The 6715-nt window shown below is 30.8% G+C and overlaps 1 pseudogene; it reads left to right on the top strand.

Annotated features, from left to right (window-relative positions):
• The first annotated feature begins 6237 nt into the window (after positions 1-6237).
• LOC145243416 (U2 spliceosomal RNA) lies at positions 6238-6386 on the top strand (annotated as a pseudogene).
• Positions 6387-6715: the final 329 nt, after the last annotated feature.

Consider the following 6715-nt stretch of genomic DNA (forward strand, 5'->3'; position numbering starts at 1 on the left):
TATCACCACTTATCAAGGCTAAGAGGTTAATCGAGGATAAGGATTAAAGAGTGTTCAGTACAAATTGGACAATATAGTAATCGTTAGTAATGGAAATTCGGTAAATACTTAAAGTAATATCCATCAGGATTTTTCATCTCTGAATTCTATCAGTGTCTTATCTCGCTTATATATATATATATATATATATATATATATATATATATATATATATATATATATATATATATATATATATATTATTTTTTAAAATAATATATATATTATTTTTTAAAATAATATATATATCCCGAACCCCATTCAGGGGGTATCAAATTGGTCAAAGGGAAAATTATTCCCAACTCGCATTTAGGTAAAAATGCACTTTCGTATAAATAATTGTATTCGTTCAAAGAGTATCGCTAACAAAAACAAATAATAAAAACACACACACATACACACACATATATATATATGTGTGTGTATGTGTGTGTGTGTGTGTGTGTGTGTATGTGCAAACGTGTATAATATGTGTGGATGTGTATATGTATAAATAGATGGAAGGTTCGTTGTGTGTACGTGTATATGTGTGTATGTGCATATGTATAAAGGATGTAAGGTTCGTTGTATGTACACACACACACACACACACACACACACACACACACACACATATATATATATATATATATATATATATATAAACCTGAATGTGTGTGTCTGTGTGTGTGGTCACGAATAGGCTCCTATATGGTTGACTATTTTAAAAAACTGATTACATATAATGATAGATGTATCGAGACACAGGAATGGGTATGTTTGATCTGGCAGAACGGTGGTTCATTTAAATTGTGGGGTCTGCGTTAGCGCCTAGTCCACAAAGTATGGAAATAAAAAATTAAAAAATTAAAAAAAAAACGTTTACAAGTGCTTTTGATATAGATGTACATAAGAATACTTTGATAAGTATGTTTTAACTTAAATAGGGATGGTATAATAAAATTGTGGTGTCTGCATTTGCGCCTGGCCTCCATAGAATAGAAATAAGCATACACCTTAATGAAGACTTTTCATATCTATCTGCATAAGTATACTTTGATAATTATATTTCAGTTTGAAGAAAAATGGTATAATAAAATTATGGGTGTTCGTTCGCACCTGACCTCCATAGAATGGAAAGTTTGACAAGGTTTTTTAATATAGATCCACAGAATATTGTGATAAGTGTTTCAGTGTGAACAGGTATGGTATAATAAACAATGGGGTTTATCTATTTTATTTTTACTTTCATCATATTTTGCTTTGGTTTTGATACCCCCAAATTCAAGCCAAATTTACAACCCTTCCTTTTCATAACCTATTATACTTTCATAAATCAGAGTCCATTTTCTGTAAGCTGCTTTTGAATCCAGTCAACGACGGGTACTTTTGCTAGTATATATATATATATATATATATATATATATATATATATATATATATATATATATATAAAGTGTCCATTATTGCCCTGTATTTCCTTGTTAAATATAATCTTCCAAATTTATTTAACCCTTACCCACTCCTAATTTCTGGTAGTCATCATGAAATTAATATTTGGTATAAGAAAGTATTTTTCGATGATATGATTTTTCGGAAATGGGAAATTACAGAAACGTGTACGCAAACATGTAGCTGTTTGTTTGTATGAATAAATTATATATATATATATATATATATATATATATATATATATATATATATACGTATATATATATGTATATCGATTAATTCTGCACTGTAAAGCAAAACGAAAACAATATAAATAACATATTTTGGCTGACTCCATCTTTTCTTTTTGTTGAAAAAATGTCTTAGCATCGAATTATAATTCAAACATCACTTTATATATATATATATATATATATATATATATATATAGGTATTACAAGGAAGTCGAGTCACCACTTATGAAGGCCCGAAGGCGACTCGAGTATAAGGGTTAATCAGTATACCGTAGTTATCGGGGCAACAGCGTAATAAGCGTTAGTATTGGGAAGTTGGTATAATTTAATTAATTATCAAGAACTTGTTTACATTGGAGTTGAAGGCGACCATATTATAATCATCTAGAAAACAGACCAGCGAAACAGTTTCACATCCGGCAGTTCTAGGAAAAGAAGCTTTATTCATGGAATCCAAGTTTAAATTTAGGCACAGATAAGAAAGTGGAGAAAATGTTTGATAGTGGTTGCAGCTAGACGAGTGTTTTTTGTGAAAGTTTGGCAAGACGGGGGGAGGGAACTATAGATCGGAGCTCAGAATTTCACGTCTCTCGTGTTTGATTGAATTTCAGTGGATTTGCGTCTAGTTTTTTGTGCCGGTTTCTTTTATGTGCATGCGATAGTGCACCTTATGTGTATGTATGTATGTATGTATGTATGTATGTATGTATGTATGTGTGTGTTTGGGTTTACTTGTTCGCGTTTGTTTGTGTAAATTATTTTTTTCATTCTACCCCAAAAAGTTAATTACAAAAACCCTTAAGCCGTATATTAACCTACATTAATCTACAAAATAAATGTTTATTTCTAAAGAAACTAAGGTAACGTTATTTAGTTCAGTTTTTGGTGCTTTCACACTTGTGCACCAAAATGACCCCGAGGGTCAATTTTAATGACAGATATAGCTTACTCGTAAAAACTCTACCACTACCGGTCCCCATGAAAATCGTCTCCCTAGGCGGATCCAGACGTCTTTCTGTAGGGATGGGCAAAGATGATAATGTTTTTGTGGGGTGACATTCGTCATAAATATCCGTTTACCAACTTCCCGTAGAAAATAAAAATAGCTGTTAGATGAAAATTATTTTACTCATGAATATATATATATATATATATATATATATATATATATATATATATATATATATATATATATATATATATATATATATATGTATTCATGAGTATGGTTCTTCCATATTATAATACCGAAAAAATATTAAATTTCAAGTAACACACATGGTACGTGCGTAATTTTCATGTCGCAAATAGTAACATGTCCAACAATTACGAAAAACGATAAGATAGAAAAATAATTACTGCTACCGATTTGAATCAGAGAGTTAATAGAGGAGGTAATTAAGTTTTCAATTTTTCACATTCAATCAGCTATTTTTTTATTAAAAAACGATTAAAAATTTAAACATTTTAAGAAGTTATTTTTTTAAACTTTACAAATTATGTATATATGTTATCGATTGACTAGCCTTAATTTAAACCTTCGCCATTTCCGGTTTTGCGATGGACGCAACGGTAAAAACTTCACATTTTTTCACGCTCTTTTCCTCCTTCGCGGTACGGGTTCGAGCCTCCCTGCCTATTATCATATTTTTTTTTTCAATTCCGATACCCTCAAATGTTCCGATTTTTCAGATTCTGATTAATCGCCCTTACACTATTTTGTCTGCATTAGATTTTGGACGATCGGGCGATCCCACTTTAAACAAAAAAGAGGCGGGATGAAAACCTTTGTACGATCATGGAAGTGCCTTAACTTGTTATATAGATAAATATCAAGCAGTGCAAATCGGAAACAACATTGTCACACGTATTATAATGTGGAGTTTTATATGCTGCAAAAATGTACATAATGACAAGCCGGCAATCACGTCCAACATGGCGGCTAAAGATTTATCACCAAGAAAGACATATATTATGTCCTTTTCATGTCGCCAACAGCAACGTGTACTTTGTATTTGTAAAAAATTGTAAAATGTGTAATGCATTGTACAAGCAGACCTGTCGAAACGTGATCATTTTAAATTTAATCTGCCAATTTATATATATATATACATACATATATATATATATATATACATATATATATATATATATATATATATATATACTAGCTAGGTAAAACATAATTGCCCGTACCTAATATATATATATATATATATATATATATATATATACATATATATATATATATATATATATATATATATATATATATATATATATATATATATATATATATATATATACATACTAGCTAGGTAAAACATAAGTTGTTTAGCTTTTCCTGATCATATTTTGGAATTTTAAAAACATAAACCATAGTCATCTTAATCTATAAAATTCAAACAGGGAAATAAAATCTCATAGCTTAAAGGGAAATAACTCATAGTTTAAATGAAAATTTCCGTTTTTTAAACGCAGCTGATGTTAGTTATACTAATAATTAAAAATAAATTTAATGAAATGTAAGTTAAAAAGAAATCAAGTAAATCAACTTTATATAATATTTCTAAATATAATAGTTGAAACAATTTTAGTACTAATTTCCATTAAAAATTTACAGCTAATTATTAAAACAGATTTTCTTTAATGTAATATGCAAATGAAATAAGCTCTTGGATGTTGCTTTTTTTTTCAATAAATAGTATATATATATATATATATATATATATATATATATATATATATATATATATATATATAACTCATACACGCATGAAAGTATATAGGAGTCCGGTTTCTGTATTAAAATCTATTTGTGAAACATTGTACCATCCTGTATATATTAACAAAATTTTAAACAAACAAACAGACAGGAATACGAGTTTATATACTTCTTTTCCCGTCACTCTCTTCTCCTCTTCCTCTCTCTCTCTCTCCCTACATTCGCTTATGTAAACTTGTGTATATATGTACAGCTGTCTCTACGTGTAAATGTATGCGCAAGCATTTATGTATGTACATGTATGTATGTTAGTATATGTGTATATATGCATACATTTATGTATGCATATGTGCATATATATATATATATATATATATATATATATATTTGTACATGTGAGTGTTTGTATGCGTATGTATATGTACATATTAATATACAAATTAATAAAAAGTAGTGTTTCGTTTTTGTCTTAAAACGGTTGAATTTAGAAACGACGTTTTCGTTCTTTTTCGAACAAGAAATAGCCGTTAAATTACAAATGAGCATCATAGCGTTTCTCCTCATAACGTCTTATATCCTTTGTATTCTTATTCTCTCTTAGAATAAATAATATCGTTAGAATTCAAAGGATTAGACAGTTAAAGACGCGTTTCTCATTTTTATTTACTGTTTAATTTTTAATTTTTCGTTTGTATGTGTATATGTACTGTGTGCATGTGTGTATGTGCGTAGTTATATGTGTATATATTTAAGACTGACGTGGCACCTTCTCATTGGCTATACCCCCTTCTCCTCCTCCTCCTTCTTCTCCTCCTCCTCCTCTAACTTCCTTCCTTTTCCATTCCCCTGTTCCACGTGCATGCGCATACTTTCACTACACCGATGAAGACTGAAGGATCGGTCGAAAATTATGTACTTATAAAAAAAGTTTTTTAATTTTTTTTCATAATATTATTTTGTATTCCTGCACGTCACACATTGAAAACGAATAAAGAAAAGTTATAAGCTTTTATACTTTTCGTATTCTTTTTTATTTATATATATATATATATATATATATATATAAAGTCAAAACATCGTTAGTTCACTACCCACACAGCACCAACCGTATAGCGTAATGGTTAGAAGCTTTGACTGTCGTTTGGGCGGTCGGGTTTTGATCCTGGCTTGAGGTAGTTGCCTGTCTAGCCGCACTGGTGAGCTGTGATACAGCGAAACAGTACACACACACACACACACATATATATTTATATATTAGTAGTCGGGTGGCGAACCGACGTTGTCCAGGATTGAATGATGATCAATGAACGTTTCACACTGCCATATTTTTATTGTCATCAAAATCGATGAAATATCGCATTTTTAGTCGCGTGCAAGCGACTCTGTAAGTCACTTCGTCGGTCCCCCCTCCCATCACACACACATAAATACAAATTTAAAGGGGTAACCATGATAAAAGATGCTGGCCGAGAGAAAAATCATTTAAAATTTACAACAGAGACAAGATGTATCAACCAACCTCAACACCCCCCCTTCTTTTCTAAGCTTTTTGTTCATTTTTCCAATTGTATTTTTCTTCCTGTGAATAAAAAATTTAATATCTTAATGTTCCGGCAGATACTGCAAACAAAGACCATATGTGAGGAAACCCACCATATAAGGCCTTTTTCAATGTAGGGGCAACCCTTCATACCAATTGTCACTATCCAGCTCCCCTACTCCTCGGGGAGCTGGTCCTCATTTCCCCTTCACTCCTCACATTAAAAACCGGCCTTGTGCCTAATTTGCTCAGTGGGGGAGCAAATAAATACCCTTTTCTTGGCCTTTTGGCCAAGATCAAAGTGTAGTATCTTGTCTTACTACATGCTGTACTTATGTTTGTAATTTTGTGATATAAAGTGGGGGATCAGTTTTCTGTATTAATTTAATGTAAAATGATCACCCAATTTACAACCAGTCAGTCTCAAGGCCATTCAAGTCATTCTCCAGATCATTCAAGTTGTTTTTGAAGGATTCCAGTTATTTTTTTTAAGCATTCAAGTCATTATTAAAGCCATTCAATTCATTGTTAAGTTCATTGAAATCATTCTAAGTCATTTACTTTTTATTTATTTAAGTCATTTCAGCCCATTTTTCGGTCATTTTAGTTTATCTTTAAGAATTTCATGTCAATCTTACATTCACGCATTCATTCCTTACACGAAAGCACGCGACTAATGGCTCTCGGCCTTGTTTCAATCAAATCGATTGATTGCCTGCTCTAATTGGGGATCCATCGTGATGCACA

This window comes from Euprymna scolopes, chromosome 2, assembly GCF_053919585.1.
Source record: "Euprymna scolopes isolate OS-2025 chromosome 2, ASM5391958v1, whole genome shotgun sequence".
NCBI lineage: Eukaryota > Metazoa > Mollusca > Cephalopoda > Sepiida > Sepiolidae > Euprymna > Euprymna scolopes.